We start from the raw sequence: 21,509 nt of genomic DNA on the forward strand, positions 1-21,509 counted from the left end.
CATAATATGAAAGTATTTCGAGGCTGCATTTCCAGGTGGGATCAGCCCTTCAGTTTCTCTGACTCTGTTAAAGTACCAGACACCACCCCGACGACCACGACAGTTTGTAAAGAGAAGGAGGGCTGCTACCCAAATACACTTTCTTTGTCACGGCATGTAATCAGATGCTGGCTGGTACTAATTTACTTGTTCACAGTTGTACATGAGACATTACTTCTAAAGAGTAGCTATGGTTTCCTGATTACAAATATGTAATTAATTTAGAAAAAGACTGCTATAAAATTACAATCCAAGCAATCTCAGCAGGTGTCTTTGTAGTTAGAAGAACATATCTTTCCACAAATACTCATTATTTATTATATATTCTTAGATAAGAGACAGTCCCTACTGGCCCAGTGTAGAAGCGCTGAACCCCGTTTCTCATTAGAAGGCTGAGATGTGGCAACCATGGGCTCTTTAGAGAGAATTTTATGTATTCTCTGCCTTCACGTGTGTCTATGTGAAGCTGTAAACCTTGAAGCACCTTTTTTGATTTTTTTTAAGGTTACACGCAGAATGGCATCCCACAGTATCACTCAGAAAACTACTTCAACACCTCAGTTTTTCTATGACCTCAGTTCTATCTACTTTCATTTATAAATTTGAAGCATAGAATTTGAGTGATAGAAGAATCTGTTTCACATATTAAAGTTAAAATATAACTCAAATAGAACTACACACACACATACACACGCACACACAGGAGTACTCGGTAGAACTGGTGAAATCTGAATAAATTCTGTGGATTACACGGACGTCAATTTCCTCATATTGGTATCATAATATAATTAAGCAAGACACCAACATTAAGGCGTGGGTGTGAAGTGTACATGAGATCTCCTGACACATTATTTGTAACTCCTGGGAATTTACAATTACTGTAAAAGATAAAGTTAAAAAAAGAAAAAATAATGACCCCCCAAATGGTAAAGAAACCCATATATTTAACAAGGAGATTAAAACATAGCCAGAATCCTCACTGAATACCTTTCCTTCAAAAAAAATTTCTGTCATGATAATAAGATTAATATCCTTCAATGAAGGCATAAAAGTCACCACTACTCACCCAGGAAACAAAGACCATCTCTTTTAAAAATATTTATAGGACCTGAAATGACCTTCCCACCCCCAGATTATACCAAGAGTTTTTACTACTGAAAGCTCTTTCTTAAAACTAATAGTTATAAAATTACATTACAGATGTGCAAACTAACGAAACAGAGCTATTCAGTGGTCTTGAAGGGATTTCCACAAATAATTATTGAAAGAGAAAAGAGTCAATAAAATTCCAGTGCTGTAAAGCAGTAACGAAAAAATCTCTCCAGATATGAATGTGTAAATACACATACAGACACATATGTGTTATTATATAGACACGTTAGCATGCTGAAAAATATGGAAGCATCATCATAGGTCAGGACTTTACAACTGTTTTCATAGCACAGATATACAAGAACAACTTTTTTACATGACACACTGGGGTAAAAGGACTGAAACTGTGCATGGCCAGAAGTGACCAGCCCAAGGATTCAGCCACCAATGAATTAACATTTGAGCGCAGTAGATGGAAAGTTCTAAAGGAGCTCGTTCACTAAGGGAGATCTGCACAGGGAAGAAGTAGGATGGATGGTAGTGTGGATGGTGAGGGTTTTGAGAATGGTGAGGGCACAGTGCTGAGTGAAAATGGGGTGGGAAGGGCTGAAGGTACAAAAATACACATACACACATTTATACATATGTGTACATATACTTACATGTGTGCACGTGTATACAAAATTGCATGACCGTGGACTTCCCTCCCTGGTGGCACAGTGGTTAAGAATCCACCTGCCAATGCAGGGGACACGGGTTCGAGCCCTGGTCCGGGAAGATCCCACATGCCGTGAAGCAACTAAGCCCGTGCACCACAACTACTGAGCCTGCGCTCTAGAGCCTGTGAGCCACAACTACTGAAGCCCCACGCCTAGAGCCCGTGCTTCGCAACAAGAGAAGCCCCCGCTCGCCACAACCAGAGAAAGTCCACGTGTAGCGACAAAGACCCAACGCAGCCAAAAATAAATTTTAAAAATAAAATAAAACTTAAAAATTGTATGATCATATTTACGCGTTTTTGGTGAAACTATGTTTTAAAAACTTGTCTTATGTCTTAAAAATAACACAGAAAATGAGTTCAACTAGATGATCCACTAAGAATTTCTCCCTTGAATTTTTTTTTCTTGTTGTTAAAATCAAAAGGGCACAGGGTTTCTCCTTTCTTGCTTCCAAGACCCAGTGCCTGTGATATAAAAACCATACTCTAAAATGTCTGAGGTAAGTTGTCCTGTGTGTATAAGTTTCAGAGGAAAGGTGGCTCTTCAGACTCCAGAGGTATTAGAGTTTGTACATGGCTGCCTGGCATATCTGGGTAGGGGTTGACTTTCTTAGCAAGCCAAGACTTATTGCCAAAAGCACCATCTTTTTCCCTTTTGTTTAGACTTAACATGCCAGCAGAACAGCACAAAACTGTAGGAATTAAACCTAATCCATTATAGCTATGTTCTCTAAGGCATAAAGGAGGCAAGGGCTGGACCAAAACAAACATCAATCATGTAATGCAGGGCCACTTGTATGATTAGCATAATTCTTTAAAAGAATGCAGACAGGTAGGCAGTTCTGCCATTAAATTATACTGTTTAAGGAAAATGCAGACTCGGTAGGCATTTCTAAGTGGCATTTCTTAGGCACAGTCTAAGTTTCAATAGGGTGCTTCATTAAATGTGTGTGTGTGTGTGTGTGTGTGTGTGTGTGTGTGTGTGTGTGAGAGAGAGAGAGAGAGAGAGAGAGAGAGAGAGACAGACAGACAGACAGACAGACAGACAGACAGATGATAAAAAGAAGCTGCCCTTTAAAAATCCCCACACCATATACTTTTGTTAATTTAATTTGGAGTCAGCTGTACCTTTAACAGTTCACTTCTGTTGCAATCACTGTTCCAGTTTAGTGTCACATATATTGTCATAGTTTCATTGCAACTCTTACCTCAATAAAAAGAAAAGATTAACCCCATTAGACCCACCTCAAAAGAATATCTTTGTGAGCCAACACACAGACACACAGACACACACACACACAGAGCCACATCAGAAGTTGGATGAAAGTGATCTTTAGGGATCTGGCAAAAGCATTAAAAAAAAAAAAAAATCTCAAAACACACCTAGGAAAGCCAAATTTACTTCCTTAACCAGCAAAATGCTATCTCAAATGTGTTAAGTAAGTAGGGAGTGTGAGTGCGTGTATATACCAATAAGTACCTAGGGGGGAAAAAAAAGAACAGAAGGAAAGGGGAAAAATCAATACAACCCTTTAGAAAATGTCAAAAAGCTATGGAATATATCTGTATGTAAGTTCTACTCACTGCCCCTTAAAAAAGTCTTTTTGATTTTTCTGGAAAACGTTAGGCACATAAAACATGAAAACTCAAGATATTGGTTGGCAAGGCTATGGAATGGGTAATGTTTTCCTACAATAAAGGCTGCATTCCCTTTGCAGATACATTTGAAATTTACTGTGCACAATTTGGAACGTGATATCTTACTGGAGTAAATTCACACCTAGGGAAGCCTAGGACCTAGCAAACTGGGTGATGCAAGAGTGTAGATGTCCAAATGAGGTAACCAACCAGATCCGGTAAGTACTTGACAATAATGTTTTTACTAGAAGTGCTTGGCCTGTGCCATTTTACCAGCGGTTCCTCTAGTATTGGGATACATTTGAATCTGTCATTTTAAATGCATTTACGCTTAATCTGTGTACACGAACTGCTGACCAAGCCAAGCGTGACATGTCATACTGATGATGTGTTAAGCTGCGGAAATTCAAAGTGCCACAGGCGAAACCTTAACCTTAGGAAACATTTTAATCACATTTTTCCTGGAGAAGCTTATTAAGAGATACAGGTTTTCAGAACTTGACAAATTTTCTTTATCCTGTGCCAGGTCTGAGGTGAGCAAAGTGTACTCTAAAATCACCTACCCCAAACTGTAAACTCATCTTCGGAAATTAGATGTTGACATTTAAGCACCTTATAAAAGTCAAAGCTTACGAGGACGGCTGAGAAGCTAAAAATCCTAAATGCCTACATTATGGGAAGGCACATGAAGATAGAGACCAATATTGGTGAGTATATTTAAAATTAAGTTTATCTAGTTTTCTGGGTTATCACATGCCAAGAATATACTCATTCTTTGGCATACAATGTATGTATTTTCAATCTCTGTTACGAAATAGTCGTCTATCTTTTCAAAGCATTGGTTATTTTCCACAAAAGCTTGGTTTTTCAACAGTATGATTTCATGTTTGTGGACTATAAAGTATGGTTCTGAGAATATAAAAGAATATAATCGCTAAGGAAGGCAATGGATTTCTGTATGGGCAAAAGTTTTAGACCTGTTCTTTTAGCTGAATGACACTCTGAGAGAGCCACTGAGCTCTAAGTTTCCATGACTGGCTGTAAAATGGAGATAGCATTCATTCATTCGTTTGATAAGTATTAAGAGAACATCTGCATTATTTCAGGTACAGAGCAGGGTGACAAAAAACACAGTGATTCTGCCTTTAAGGAAATTTGCAATCTACTGCTTTTCATCTACTTCAACTCAGAGACAAAGAATGTTTATAAAATTTATTGAATTCTCAGAATAAAAGTACTCTCTAGAGAACATTCAAAATTCAAAAGAGGACTCCAAAACAAATGCTAAAACATTTATCCAACGTATTCAGGCCTTATGAACCTAGTGACTAATATATTTTAAAATATCTTATTTTAGCCACACTATAGTTTGTAAAAAAAAAAATTGATTTATTATAAAATCACAGTAAGTAGTACTATGCCAGGTGAGTACTCTTTTGTAAGCATTTACACACCTGTAATGTGTCTAGGCACTGTACTAATAGCAAGGGACATAAGGACACATTAGAACCCTGTGACCTTGAGAAGCTTATGGTCCAGAAAGGAAAACTAATGCATTGCTGGTTACTCAACATCCATCCCCATCTTTCCCTCACTCCGTCTCTCTTATACAACTACCTCAGATTTAGTCCAGGCGATCCACTACCCCACCACCAGCCCCCGACAGAGCCTGAGGCTTCCACTAAGCCAGTAGTAGGACGTGTTTCCTACTATTGATGATAAATCCAACAGAATATTTAGTATATAATAAATACTGCATCCTCAAATTATTGAAGGGAAGATGGAGTTTTTAATGGCACTGTTGGCATAATTACATAGTCACATGAAGAAAGATAAAACCAGGTCCATTCGTTAGACTATAAACCAGGAGAGATTCCAACTGGATCAAATATTTAACTATTAACAGTGAAACTAAGCATCAGAATAAAACATTGGTAAATTTCTCAATAACCTACAAATGAAGAATCCTAGGATTCCTAACCATGAATTAGTTAATCTATAGGAGCCCTAACTATGATTTAAATTGCAGAGGCAATGAGGGAAAAGACAGAAACTTGTGATTATATTAAACACTGTATGGAAAAGGTTCAAAAGAAGACTGGAAAAAGATATGTGTAACTTACACCAGAGACAAAAGTTCCAAATATATACAAGGCTTCAAAAATTAGAAAAAGAGGTCAACAATCAGAGTGAAAATGAGTTAGAAATATGAAATGATCAGTCACAGGTAAATATATGCAAATGGATCTTAACCATATGAAAAAAATTCTACTTTGCTTTTAAGAAGAGAAATGCAAATTAAAAGTATACTGACATGACATTTCTTACCCATCAGATATGCAAATCTTTCAGTTTGACAACATAGTATGTTGGCCCAACTTGTGGAGACAGAAACTCTCATATAGTTCTGGCGTGAATGCAGTGTGGAACTTACAAACCCTATGGAGGGAAATTTGTCAATACTGAGCAAAATTCCATAGGCATTTATCCTCTGACAGAAATTCCACTTCTGGGAATCTATCCAAAAGACATAATGGCAAAGAAAAACGAAAGATATATGCACAAAGCTATTCACTGCAGCATTATTTATAATAACAAAGACAGGAAACAATCAAAATATCTATAAATAGGGGATGGGTTGAATAAAGTATGATAAAACCACACAATGGAGTACTATGAAATTGTAAAAAAGAAGTATCTCTAGAAAGTGCAGTGGAGGGCTCTCCAGGGTATTTTGCTAGGGAAAAAACATCAGAAAAAATCATACAGTGTATCCTAAACTTACCAAAGAAACGATGTGGCCCACATGTGTGTGTATGTATGTATGTGTGTACATACATATGTGTATATGTACACATACACACACATATGTACAACCCTATCTATATCTATGTATTTGCTTATGTCTTAAAAGTAGAATAAGAAACTAATAAAAATCTGTGGGAGGAAGAGACAGGATATAGGGAAGAGAAAGAAATTAGACTTCTTTGACTATACCGTGTTTTAGAGATTCAATTTTTGGAATCATGTAGTAAATTTTCTACATAATTACAAAATAAAACTAAATATAAAAAAGCAACCTCTATAAATCAGAAGTGAAATAAGACAAATTAACCTGATTTCTTATCTAGTTGGTGTCGTAAGCATTCACAGAGGGGCTATTCCAAGTGACTATTTAATAACAAGGTAATTTGGAGAAAATGTCTTAAACTGTTCATAGTAATTACATTATTCATGCTAAAATTGGCATTGTTATTCTGAGACTTGTGCATGTACTGTGGATAAGTCAAAGTAATTATAACGTTATCATTAAGAACTGAGGGGTTTTCGTTTTGTTTTGTTTGTTTTTGGTATAGTTGAAAAGGCATTCTGAATAGAGAAACCTACGTTCCTAAAGGCTATTCTACAAGTTGTCTTAGCTTCCTCCACAGACTTTCGTCTCTCACGTTATTGTCATGACATCCATCCTTGAGCTGTTGTTTACTTTTCACGTGATAAGGCCAACATGTGTGCACAAACATAAAAGTATATTTTTTATGTATATTGACACATGCATACACTTATTTAGATCACACACTCTCATGCGTTCATTACATTTTTGACTTGAGGAAATAGCTCTCTGGCTCAATTCTCCCAGGTTGAGGGTCAAAGTCTGTCCTTGCCCAGCATCAGACCTCACCTTCTTCCCACCAATTTGTCCTAAGCTGCTGGCTCCTTTCGGTCAACAGGCAGAAAACTCTTCTCAAATGTATGCTGTCTTTCTAGCTTGAATTCATCAATGTGGATTTCAGAGCTACTAGTGGAAACCAGTTTAAGGTATGAGTTGAATTTAAAACAAGCACTGTCTCCAGCCACACTCTTATCTTCAAAAAAGAGGAACATGAAGCACTCCCAACATCAGGACACACAGCCCAGAAGCCATGTAATATCCATTGGTAGGATGGGCCAATGGGAAACTAATGTGAAAACAATGTTTGGACCTTGTTTTAGATATAAAAGGTTTAGCCTGTGTATAGTATAGCAGACCTCTAATTATTAGAAGACAGACTCTCGAGACCTCAAGGATAATAGAGATTCAGATAGAAGACACCTCTTGAGACAAGACTGATATCTACTTCTAGGACAGTTTAGGACATTTTCTCCAAGAAACCTCTCTGTTTACCATAATAGATGTATAAGCAGAAATATTTCTGAAGCCAAAATGTCTTTTAAAAAGTAAAAGAAAAATCTAAAGAACCAGTAAGAAGAGGAGAAAATCTTTTAAAAAGTAAAAGAAAAATCTAAAGAACTAGTAAGAAGAGGAGAAAAAAAAATCGATGTGCAAAGTAATTGTAATTATTTAGTTTGGAAAAATAAACATGGTCTGCAACATGTATGAAAGGAAATAATACTGAGCAGGGAGCTAAAAAGGATCATACGAGAAAAGCCAGACTGAAATGGAAGATGTGCAAAGTTAGAATAGACTTAAGGAAAAAGAAAGTGGTGGAGCAATCCTGAGTGCTAATGGTTTTCCAAGAGACAAGGAAACAGTGGCTGTCGGGCAATGCTTCCACCAACCTGAAAGCAAAACAAAAGAGAAGAATCTTCCTCTCTCTGAAAGTACGTTGCACTTTATGATGTACCAGCTTAACGTTCTTCAGAGGTTTCTTGTGTTTATTATTCAAGACTCCTTGGTTGCAGGTGGCAAGAATGAGAATCAAACTCTCTTCAGCTAGAAAAAGACTTCATTGCCTTATATAACTAGGCATTCTAAAGATAAACAGAACGTCAGGCAAATCTAGATCAAGGGAAATACCCTTTCTCATTGGCTCTCCCCCATCTCTCCTTTCTATCTCCAAATTCTGTTTGTCTCTGATTATCTTGGGTTTTTGACCTCACACTCCTCTTCTGCAAGTGGACTCTGAAACCCCAAATCCACAGATTTCTACAAGCCTTCTTTCTTCATTTATCAGATCTCATGGAAGGTTCTGATTGGCCCTGCTTAGAAAATGCAACAGCTCCCCAGATCAATCATTAAGGGTATATGCCTGTGACAGCAAAATTGTCCAGGCCCAAGTCAAGTGCCCACCCCATGCAAACGGGACACTGTGCTTGCCAATTCCATCGGAAGCCCATAGGACGGGGAAGGCGCCGTTTTCCAATAGATCCCCACAAAAGATGTCTCTCACTATCCTTTCAGTAAGATTATTAGCCCTCTGGGGACAGGGTTATCTCAAACTTTTTTGGCCTTTTCTACATTTTCCTACAACACTTCTCTAATACATGCCTCGCGAGGAAGCAGACATATTCCAGAATTTGCACTGTAGGCATCCTCAAGGAATAATTCCTACTGACTGCAAACCTATCCCTTCAAGATTCCGTTAATTGACTGCGATCACCTAACTAGCACGTGAAAACTGCTCCAAGCACCAGGAGCATCAGGGAGACAAGGACATCAATTTGAAAACACCATCATGAGAAGCAGGTCCATCCACATTCCCTACCGTTAAGTTATGGATTGAAAGCACTTAAAATACAATCAAAGATTTTTAGAGATGAAAAATTGGATTGTTCACATAACCCAAGGATCTTGTAACTGTGGTGCGTGGAACACAGGGGTTGTGCAGCATCATCTCCTGGAGTGAGAAGTTCTGAGGGTGCTCATGGGTAGGGAAATGAGGAAGAGACTAAGCAGAGAAGTTTCCAGGCCCTATCCTTACTGCAGACAGAAGGTCAAAGATTATATCTCTATCTTATTTGAGAGGTTCATATTAACTTTTGTTTGAAAAAGGATTCTACTGCCAAATCTCAGAGAGAGAGAGAGAGAGAGAGAGAGAGAAACTAGACAACCAACCAAAAAACTGCAGTTTTAGTCTAATCACTTCATTTTACCAAAAAGGAAACAGCTCCTAAATTACAGACCTGGACTCAATTTGGGAACATTCAAATCTCACTCCAGCACTCTTTATTTCACGAGGCTGCCTTTCCTAACTTGATTTTGCAAAGATTTTTTTTTAAAGTATAGTATTCTATTCTTGAGTCCTTAAACTACATATAAATATGTGAATTATATAAAATTCTTATCAGAATTTTAGAACTCTGCCTGAACCCTCAAAAAATCCTAAAGACAACATCAGTGTCAAGTATGGACATAAGAAACCAGAAGTATCTACCTACCCATCCAATGAAGTATTGACGAATCTATCTACTAAATGCTTACAAAAGGCCATTTAATTAAAGTGAATAGTTCTAGCAATCACCTTGGTTTACAACATTTAGAATCAGGAGTAAATAATATTTAAAAATCATTCCACCATACTTCTCTTCCATTTGCATACACATCATATGCACAATGCTTGGACTTGGTAATGCAAAATTCCAATAATCTTTAAGAGAACATTTAAAGACTTTACGATTGAAAAGAAAAATTTTTGGAGTACTTTTGAATCCATTTTCTAAAACTAAATGACTTTTTAAAGGCTTAATTACCATGATAAATAAATACATACATTGGTACGGGAATCATAATAAAAGGAACACATGTGTGGTCCACAGTAAGTGAAGAGACATCAGAGCCAAGACTGTATTTCAGAATGCCAGCTGAAAGCTTTGACCAGGAAAGGAAGAAATATTGGCCCGTTGCCCAAGAAATCACCTGCTATATTGGTTTTTAATTCATTTAAAAAACAAGAGAATTTATATATAAACTGTGGACAATTTTAAGACGGTTTGGGGGTAACCTGAGCACACAGTCCTAAAGAACCTCTCCAGGACAGCTACATGCAATTCTTTGTAAGAGTCAAATCTGTTTGTTCATTAATCTGATTATTCAGAGATTAATATCAAATCCTAATACACCTAAGAGTTAAAACTAAAATGCAAGTTCAATGAAAAGCTAAAACCCTGAAGACCTATTGCACTTTTCCACATGTCTAAAGTTCTTTTTAATAGTGTTAGGTCAGGTCCTATTTTCTCACTGGGTGTAAGATACAGCATTGCAATGTCCCAAATGTAGTACAGTCATAAGCAAAAACTTTCACAAACCGTTTATAAAACTACTCAATGTACTGCCTGTCTATCTAGAACTAGGCTGAAATACACTGATCAGAGCACGTTTGCGACCTATTAATCCTACGGCTTGTACTTCAACAAGGCTGGCTGGATAGATAATCCAGACACATGCAGGGTTCCACAGCACAAAACAGTTTTGAATGTCTTAGGCTATTACCTAAGCCAAAAGCAAAATTGATTTTTCCAGATATGTTCCAGTGTCTGCTCACCCTTTTCTGCTACCAACTGTCATCTCACTCCCCTGATAAAACTCTTGACGTATTCTGCAGTATCCTCTACTCCTTTCCCATTCCAAACAGCTGTCTTCCCTTCCTGGCAGGAGCTCCCCAACATCTGGACGCTCAGGATGGCTACTGTTGTGATGGACAGATTCCACTTTATCCAAATACCCAGCTCTGAGAATATAAAATCCGCCTAAAGAGGGAGGAGTGCAAAAGCTTCGCCTGCTCAACAAATACGAGTTCAAGTAATTGCTGTATCGAAGCCGTAGAATTTAGAACAATTTCTTTTAAACCACAGTTTTGTGACACCTGTAATGTGGTACCGAATATAAAATGCCATAATTCTGAGAGGATAAATGATGACATGCTTCCTAAGTTGCTACCCAGGTGGTTATAACAAATCCAAACTCCTAACTCAAACACAGAATTTCTGCTTCATGGTCTAATTTGATGTTTTGTTTTGTTTTCTTCCCCAACTAGAGTTAAGAACAAAAACATGTGTGTGAGATGAAAATGGATGAGTTGAAGAAAAATAAATCACCTTCCTTCAGTTCACTGCCCCTATCCAATCAATCACCAGTTCCACCCTATACAACTTCCTAAATATGTATCGTCTCTTGCATATTCTGCTACAATAGTTTTTGTAACTGTTTTCCTATAGCCATTCTTCCCAACACTAAAACCTATTCTCCCTAAACAGCTAGAGTGATATTTTTTAAAAGTGCAAATTGGGTCATGTCATCCTCACTATTCCCTTCCTAAATCCCATGGATGGCTCCTCTTCCTCGTAGGGTTAAACCTACATTAGTCCACAGGGACCCCAAAGACCCTTGCATGACCCTGGCCCCAGCTTCTCTCTCCAGCCTCACCTTGAGCCTCTAGTCCTCTCATTCAACGTATCCAGCAGTGGCCTGTCTTCCATCCTCCCATGTTGAAGGTCCTCCTATGCTCTGTTCTCTTTGCCTGGCTCCCTCCAGCTCCTGTTCAGATCCTGATTTATGTGTCACTTCCTAAGAAAATTACTCTTCAGTCCATTGAAAAATATGTTAGGTATCCTTTTATGCCTTTCATGGGATCATGTAATCTTTCTTTGTGGCAGATTTTACAACTGTAGTTAATTAACATATTAAATCAAACATTAAAGAGATTTGCAAACCTATAAAACAATGCCATTCTCATATTTTTTTCAAAAATAGAGGTTTTTTAAAGTTATATTAATGTATAATGGATTTACTATTGTTATTTTAAATGAATTAATAGCTTAAACATTTCTTGGTTTTAATTTCTATTACAGTAAGTTTCAATAGATACAACCATATAAACAAAAGCCCTTTGGGTCTTTGATAATTTTTAAAAGTTTAAAGGGTCCTGAGACCAAAATGTTTAAGAACGACTGCATAGGAAATTATTTTATGGTTTAAGAAAGAACGAGATAGTGTAGTATAAGTAATATTAAATCTTTTAGAAATAGTTATTTTAAATTTTATTTAAATACACTTTACATGAGAAAGAATGTTTTCATGTAATATTGCTAACTTGGAAAAAAATGTTATAGTCTTATATACTGTTAAGTAAATTATAACAGGATTGGTTAGGCTGGGTCATTAGTAATGTGTTCATTACAACAGAGTTCAGAGGAAAATTCAACTTCCCATGACAAGCAGAGTTTACAGCTTTAAGTGAACAATTTTCTCCTTTAAAAGCATTTTAACAAATGTCACCTTTAATAACAAACACATAACCTCACACTTTTGAGGCAAAGATGCTGGAAAATCACAATTAAGACAAACCTTTTGATTTATTTTGATCTATTTAAGAACAGAAAATTTCTTAACAGAAGAAACAATTTTTCAATGACAAGATACAAAGTATGTGTTCAATAGTAATGGCAATAATCATTACCACAAAAACAACACTCTCACATATAGCACTGTTCTAAGAGCTTCACAATTTTTACTTACTAAATCTTCCCTACAACCTTAGATACTATTATTATCAGCCCTAGTACATGGACCTTGCCCCAGGTCCCACAGTTAAGTGAGAACAAGATTTGTAGTGAGGTGGGTGGACCTAGAGTCTGTCATACAGAGCGAAGTAAGTCAGAAAGAGAAAGACAAATACCGTATGCTAACACATATATATGGAATCTAAGAAAAAAAAATGTCATGAAGAACCTAGGGGTAAGATGGGAATAAAGACACAGATCTACTAGAGAATGGACTTGAGGATATGGGGAGGGGGAAGGGTAAGCTGGGACGAAGTGAGACAGTGGCATGGACATATATACACTACCAAACGTAAAATAGATAGCTAGTGGGAAGCAGCCGCATAGCACAGGGAGATCAGCTCGGTGCTTTGTGACCACCTGGATGGGTGGGATAGGGAGGGTGGGAGGGAGGGAGACGCAAGAAGGAGGAGAGGGAACATATGTATATTTATAACTGATTCACTTTGTTACAAAGCAGAAACTCACACACCATTGTAAAGCAATTATACTCCAATAAAGATGTAAAGAAAAAAAAAAGAATTGGGATTTGAATTTTAACGTTATGCTAATGAGAATGTGTATACGTAAACTAATCTCCTTTCTTGCCCTTTCCTGCTTATAAACAAAGGTAAGAGCTAACACCATCAAGGCTTTATTGCTTTATTTTCTCCAAATACTCATTCCAACAGCTTCTTCAAAGACTCTCCTGAAGCACCACGGTAGCTAGCAATCTCTGATTTTACTATAATTTTAACCAACGCCGAATGAAATGACTTGTTTCTTTACCTATGGTCTATCTACCCACTTATCTGCGCCCCCACCCCCACACAAGCTATTTAATTTTCCCATTACATCTGGTTTTCTCTTTTTAGGTTTTCACGGCTGCTGAAGATTTTTCTGGCAATGATGGGTTTTTGCCCATTCATGATCCTTTTGGCAGACACTTAATCATCAAATACTGATGTTTCTCAGCCTTCTGACTGTAAGAAAGCTAATACGTTGAAATCTTTTCTTCCTTAATGGTCCTATTTTTTGTTCAATATCTATTTCATCTGTTTGTGTAGCAGATATCGTAAATAACCAGAGTTTGGAGTCCCCAGTAATTGAAAGAAAATTCTATCGAAGGTTAATGTATTTATGTTAAACAGAAGGCAGTTTGTAGCCCTGAAATGAACTGTTATTTCTCCTGGCATCTTCCTGATTAAAACAGTAAACTCTGTATAGAGTAAGGAACCTTGAAAGTAGTCAGAATTTTAGGGGAAATACTTCTTAAAATATATAACCAGATAGAGGGCTCCCAGATCACGTGACAGAATATTTTCATTTTCTCTGCTGAAATGTCCGTGTAAGTGATACCCCCATGTCCCTCAGTGAATCTCCAAAAACCAACTACGCTTTCTCCTTGGAGGTTATTTTTTCCCCAATCACTCCATTTCTTTTCTTTTTTTTTTTTCACTTTTATTTTATATTGGAGTATATAGTTGATTAACAGTGACGTGTTAGTTACAGGTATACAGCAATGCGATTCATTTATACCCACAGAAATATCCATTCTTTTTCAAATTCTTTTCCCATTTAGGTTAATACAGAATATTGAGCTGAGCTTGTCCTCACCCAGAGGCTAATGAAACAGAGATTTCAGGGTCCCTTGCTTTAAGGTCCCCTCCAAGACCCTGTATCTAATTGTACAGTTTTAATTTTGTATGCTTTATGCTAAGGAGGGCTCTAAAAATTGCATAATCTCCTGATCCTATCAAACCTCAATCTGCCTTATCTAAGTTCTAAATATTTCGGTGAACTTACTGTTACTGAATTTATCTACTCATACTTTAGTACCTGCACCTAGGGAAAATCCTTTGGTGTGACGCATGGACATCAGGCCCCTTGGCTACAAAAGCTTATTTCAACAAGAAAGTGGCAAAGAATTACAAGTCAGGATAGGTGGTATAAACATGAATTTTAGACCTAAATGTCTAGCAATAGGTGATTAGATTAAAAATAAGGTAAATCTATATCAGAGACAACGTGGATGCTTCTCGCCCTAATTGGGCCCACATAATTTTAAAACATAAGTTAAAAATTGGGGGATTTCACATAAAATGCAAATGTCAAGCTTCTTTCAAAAAACTAGAAGGTCTGACAAAACTGGGCAAAAATATGCTTTGGCCTGAACATGTTTCCTACCCACTGCTCTTCACTAATTTACACTGCCTGGCTCTCGCCTTGTAAGCATTTGTATATGCCACCCTCAAATTATATGAATAATGTCCAAGAGATATCATTAAAAAAATTAACTGACAATATAGCATTCATAGTATACTTCCACTTTCATTTAAAATGACACATAAAATACATTTTAAGACAAATTCAAACAAGACATAATTGTTTCTTATGGGATGCAATTCTTTTTTAACTTTCAGGGGGAAAAGAAAAAATACAAGTTTTTAATCCGTTAGATATTTTTTTATAATAAAAAAACATTTCCCACCACATTTAAGTACAACTTCAGTAGCAGATGCTATGTTGATGGTTTGGCCAAAAGGAGGACAAGGCAACAGTACTTGCTCAAATCCAGGGACTGGGGCCCCCAAAATTTATTTTCCAGGCCAGAGCACAGACGGAGGAAGCACGGATGAAGCATTTAGAGCTGGCACGTCTTCACAGCAGTATGAGAAAAGGAAAACCACAATAGATGCCATCCTTTCTGGATCCCAAATAACACCCAATTAACCAACACCACTAGAGCAACTTGTGTGGACCGTTTTAATATATATTCACAGCGTGTGTCATGAGGGCTCCTGGCTGCTATTAAAAGGGTGGGCTAGCAACATGAATTAACAGTAAGACATGTGGTATATTATGGCTCCATACTGCCTAAAGAATTTAGCCAATGTCCTTATTATTCTTCATGTACCCTCACAGCTCCTGAGAATCATGTAACTGTGAATTCAACTGGTCCCAAATGCTAAATGGAAAACAAAATGTCTTGTAAAAGTATCTTTGAGTAACTGCTCCATCTAGCTTCCTTTCTCATCCACTAACTTAGTACATGTTATGATCAACAGATTGTTCTGTTTTCTGAACCTTTTTTGCTTTGTTTTGGGCACACAGAACTCTTCAGGGTCGACAGTCCAAGATTCTGGGTGGGAGAAAAACAAGTGCACCGGGAGAACAGCAGTTCAGTATAAAAGGAAAACCAGAACACTGCCCCCCATTACCACCAGCCTGGGTCGCCTAACAGGCATACATGTTCCCACCTGGTTCCCCTACAGTCCACTCTCCTTCCAACAGCCACAGTCATCTATGAGAGTATCAGGTAAGATCATATCACTCCTCAGCTTAAAATTCTCCACGGGCTTCGATGCATACTTAGAATAAAATGCAACCTTCTGCGCACTGCCTACAAGGCTCCTTCATGATCTGGCCACGTACTTAGTTCTGCAACTTCTTTTCGTACCATTCTTATTACTAAAACATGGCCAATCCCTGTCATTCCAAACTCTTGATATTTGATGCTCACTCAGCCTGGAATACCCTTCCCATAGATTTTTTTTTTTTTTTTTTAATGGCTGGTCCCTTCTCTTCCTTCAGGTATTAACTCAAAGTCACCTCTTCAAAGATTCTCCTATCTAGAGTAGAGCATCCATTTTCCCATTCCCAATCACACTGCCCTAGTTAAGGTTTTTCATTGCACTTGGTATGTGAAATTACTCTCTTTTCTATGAGTTTTCTTATTGATTATCTCTCCACAAACACATGCACAGACAGTCACACACACACAGAAATTTACACTCCATCAGGACAGAGGCCTTGTCTATCTTGCCTATTACTATCTTCCCAGCAACCAGAGCAGAATCCAGTAGGCAGTAAGTGCTCAAAAAACAAAATCTGGCATGAAAAAAATGAACCTGCCAGTTTAGCAGTTATACTCAGAGGATAATCAAGGGAGCAAAACTGAGATTACATGTGACTCAGCTGGCTGAAGTTTCATCTAACATGAGAAACAATATCTTCTTTCTGTGAAAACAGCCCTGGTCCCTCTTACTAGGGTGGGCAAAACACAAGCCCTAGAGAAGAAAATTTATTCCTCCACAGTCCTTTGCATGTTCCCCAAATTTCAATCATTCACCTTCCCTCCTGTACAGTTTGTGCCATTTCTCAGTACCACGTGTACCAATTATTTACTCAATTTTTTTTCCACACAATATTTTTTACTCAAGCCTCAATACTAATCAACAAAATTTGTAAAATAATGGGTTTTCTGGGGACTATATATATATATTTCCAAATCATATTGCAATTAACCTTTGGCTATTAAAACACATACACATTCATGTTCATACATTTTTTTTTTTCATCTAAAAGGATCTCTTCCCACACTCGAGGAAACAGTTCATTACAAATGAAGGGAGACACTCTTCCCGGGGCTCCAGCTCCCCTTAGGCGGGCATTACACAGCAGAGTTCCATGGGAAGAGGTGATGTTTACTAAGCACTAGCTCTATGGCAGGCCCTGTGCAAGCTCTTTATTAAAATACCCGATTTGAGGACGTACTCATATTATTTGTTTTGTAGGGGAGGACTAGGTATGAAGAGCTTAAATGTTTGCTCAAGGCCACTGCTATGGATGGAATGTCTGCATCCCCCCAAATCCATATGTTGAAGCTTAATCCCCAGTAGGATGGTATTTGGAAGTGGGGCCATGAGGAGGTAATCAGAGTTAGATTAGGTCATGGAGCTGGTGCCCTCATGATGGGATTCATGTTCTCATCACAAGAAGAGAAGACAGGAGCGCTCACTTTCTGCCATGTGAGGACACAGCAAGAAGGTAGCTGTCTGCAAACCAGGAAGAGAGGCCTCACCAGAAGGCAACCATGCTGGTACCCTGATCTTAGGATGCCCAGCCTCCAGAATTGTGAGAAATAAATCTCTGTCACTTAAGCCACCCAGTCCATAGTATTTTATTACAGCAGCCCAAGCTAAGAGAGTCACACAGCTAGGAAACAGCAGAAGTAGGACTCAAATTCAAGTGTGTCACGCACCAGAGTCTGTTCTCTTAACCCTGTGTTATATGGCATCTATGCAGTGCATAACCAATCTGTGCTTTGTTTCATAATAAAAACACTTCTTTCCTGAGGTACTAACAGGAGAGTTTTTATTTACTAATATAAAAGCTGCACACACACAGCTGACTTCCCTTCACGACTCCTAAGCAACAAGCTTGTTGAGAGTCTACAAGCTCAGCCCTCTTTTCACTATTCAATGAATTTAAGTGTTGCTAATCTAATCACTGTCTTTCATACTATTAGACTTTTATTTTCATAATTACAGGCTGCCAGAGGCTTCTTCCAAAGCCCCCTGCTAAGTCTCCACCCCAGATACAGGTTTAAATTGCTTTCTTAGCACCCCTGGGAATTCTCTGAGAAATGACTGAAACTTTGGATCTCACTACCTAGGAGAGACCTCTGGTTTCTCTCCTCTTCAGCAGCCCTCAGTGGAATTCAGAGCGCCCCCCAGCTGACCAGGCCTGCCCCTGAGCCTCCTCCCTCTCAAAGTCCAGTGAGGTCACAGTTCTGTACCTGTGTTTTGTCACCTTTTTTCCTGATGCTTGCATGGCTGTCAAAACAACATGTTAAGCTTGGTAGCTTTTTTTTTTTTTTTTTGTGTGTGTCTGTGTGGTACGCGGGCCTCTCACTGTTGTGGCCTCTCCTGTTGCAGAGCACAGGCTCCGGATGCGCAGGCTCAGCGGCCATGGCTCACGGGCCCAGCCTATCCGCAGCATGTGGGATCCTCCCGAAGTGGGGCACGAACCCACGTCCCCTGCATCGGCAGGTGGACTCTCAACCACTGTGCCACCAAGGAAGCCCTAAGCTTGGTAGCTTTTAAATCAACTTGTAGAAGTATGTCTTTGTGTCCTGTGTAAAGTTTTAACTATACAAAATAAAAAATTAACAATAACAGCTCATCTTTACAGAGTTCCTATTAAGCACCATGCTAAGAAATTTAACATATTTATTCCTCCAAAAAAAAAAAATCCATGTGAAGTAGCTATTTTTTTTTTCTCATTTTATCCCCATCTTATAGAAAAGTGAGGTCTATACAGGTTGTTTAACTTGCCCAAAATCAAGTTGAAAGGAGAATCCAAGCTTCCTATTCTGAAGTTCCACTACATATACTACGTACTGTCAGTATATACACACTGGTCAAGGTAAAACTGTCCTGAGCTGATCCTTACACAAAACTATGACAAACAACAAGGAGTAGACCCATTTTTCTGTAAATGCAGAGGTTAATTAACCTAAGCATTGAAGAAAATTTGTTTTTTAATAAGGAGTGTGCTTCCTTTTCCTTCAAGACCTATAATCTGCTCTTGTAGGTGTCTTCACTGATTTCTCAAGGATCTTCTGAAGGTTCCCTTCATGAAGTCTCTCCTTGTGTTTATGTTCCTACTAGATTATAATCAGGGTAACCATGAAGTTCCAGTTTATCCATGTTCTTGCAAACTTCCTCTTTTGGAAGGCAAATTGTATGGCTTCCCTAACCATATTCTCCATGAGGGCAGGCTGGGCCTTCTCTCTATATCTGTCACCAGGGTTTTCAGATTTCAAATCAATACAGGAGTACTGCTTGTTAAATTGTCCTCTTCCACAACTAGGTATAATTTCTCCATTACTGGATCTTTCACTGCACTTTGCTTCTGTCCCCCTTCCAAGAATGATCACATACTGAGTTTTTAATAGTTCACAGACCACACTCTGTTCCGCTATGGTAGCCCTAGGTCCCTACTCATCTTTTATCCCCTGGGCAGCTGGTAAGATGCTTTATCCAGGGATGTGGTTAACTACATACTGACAAACTAAACTGGATATTCTTACAATGTCCCACCTTAGTTCACACTTTCACGCAAACACTTCCTGAGGACTTACACCAGATCCTAGGAAAACAAGAGACAGGTACGTGCCTCCTCTGAAGTGATCTACAATCTAAAGGAGCAACTGCCAATGGAACGGAAAATGAGAGAGCTGATAAATGATGTAAAGAATATTGGCAGAAATCAGATGGAATGTCTGTCTTTGCCTAAGGAGTGGGAGAAAGTTCAAAAAGAAGGCTAAAGGACCAGGAGGTATGGTCCAGATAGAAATGTCCTGAGGACTGGGGGTGCGGGGAGGGAGTTGGAGAGGCCCTCCCAGGCAGAGAGGAAAGAAAGGGCAGACACAAGAAACCATGCAGTCTGGTGCTCGTATGTCACACGGCACTCAGTTGGAGCTTAATATCCCAAGGGAGATAAGTAGAAGTAGTAGACAGGCTTACCTCCCAAAAGGCTGCTCTGTTAAATACTATAGAAATAATTAATAAGCATTTAAAGCAAAATGTGTCCTTTTTTTTTGAACATCAGAATTCAGTAGTAGCTTTTAATTTAATTTTTTTTATTGGAGTATAGTTGCTTTACACTGCTGTATCAGTTTCTGCTGTATAGCAAAGTGAATCAGCCATATGTATAAATATATCCCCTCTTTTTTTGGATTTCGGTCACCAAAGAGCACCGAGTAGAGCTGCCTGTGTTATACAGTAGCTTCTCATTAGTTATCTGCTTTATACATAGTAGTATATATATGTCAATCCCAATCTCCCAATTCAAAAAATATGGAATGACTCACGAATTTGTCATCCTTGTGCAGGGGCCATGCTACTCTTCTCCGTATCATTTCAATTTTAGTATATGTGCTGCTGAAGTGAGCACAACATTTGTCCTCTTTTAAGACAGTGATTTAGGGATCGACAAAACTGAGCTGTAACTTGAAACAATGGTAGGATGGGGGAGGGGACAGATGACCTATAAACAGCATATTCTGGGCTAAGACCAACTAAAACCTTCTTCTTCTTTGTATTTCCATTAACAGGACTGGTAGAGGACAAAGCTCTGCTTAGGAATTCAGTCATGTTAAAGGAAAAATGGTCATTTCAGCATTTCTGTGACTCTACCTTGCTGAAGGGACCCAGGGTGGCTGGATCCTCTGTTTGTAAAACATAATATTGGGCTTCCCTGGTGGCGCAATGGTTAACGATCCGCCTGCAAGTGCAGGAGACACAGGTTCGAGCCCTGGTCTGGGAAGATCCCACATGCCTCGGAACAACTAAGCCCGTGTGCCACAACAACGGAGTCTGTGCTCTAGGGTCCGCGAGCCACAACTACTGAAGCCCACGCACCTAGAGCCCATGCTCCGCAACAAGAGAAGCCACTGCAATAAGAAGCCTGCGCACTGCAACGAAGAGTAGCCCTGGCTCACCGCAACCAGGGAAAGCCCGTGCACAGCAGCGAAGACCCAATGTAGCCATAAATAATGAATGAATGAATGAATGAATGAATTTGTAAAAAAAAAAAAAAAAAGAAAAAACATAATATTGGATCATGGGATGAGGCCCGCCAACAGAGAGGAGATGTCATGACTGTAGGAAGACACAGGTTGGAGTAGATGTTAACAACTGGCCTCAGGGGAATTCGACCTGGCACACCATCTGGGAGAAATGCCCTGTGTCGAAGAATGACCAATGGATTTTTACAAGAGAGCTGTCCTCTGTTCAATTAAAAATTATTGCCTGTATTATACTGCTATGTTCTGTGATCCCCCTCCTTTAGCCTAAAGCTTTAGTGTGTCTGCTATGGTCCGTGGCTGCAGGTAAGAAGTACTTTGAGAAAATGAGAAACGGACAGTCTCCAGGCTGGAAGGAAGCAAGTAGGGAAAGCAACAGTTAGTTGTCACCAG

At 38.7% G+C, this 21,509-nt stretch overlaps 1 protein-coding gene and 1 non-coding gene across 8 annotated transcripts in view; both read right to left on the reverse strand.

Moving 5' to 3' along the window:
• Positions 1-21,509, reverse strand: part of FHIT (fragile histidine triad diadenosine triphosphatase) — a 1,436,343-nt gene that overhangs the window by 452,167 nt on the left and 962,667 nt on the right. The window lies entirely within an intron of this gene.
• Positions 20,383-20,485, reverse strand: LOC113628175 (U6 spliceosomal RNA). Its single transcript, XR_003435913.1, has one exon. It is a non-coding gene; the product is annotated as a U6 spliceosomal RNA (small nuclear RNA).

The sequence above is a fragment of the Aethalodelphis obliquidens genome, unplaced genomic scaffold (assembly GCF_003676395.1).
Source record: "Aethalodelphis obliquidens isolate GAN/ISIS:26980383/991018 unplaced genomic scaffold, ASM367639v1 scaffold22, whole genome shotgun sequence".
NCBI lineage: Eukaryota > Metazoa > Chordata > Mammalia > Artiodactyla > Delphinidae > Aethalodelphis > Aethalodelphis obliquidens.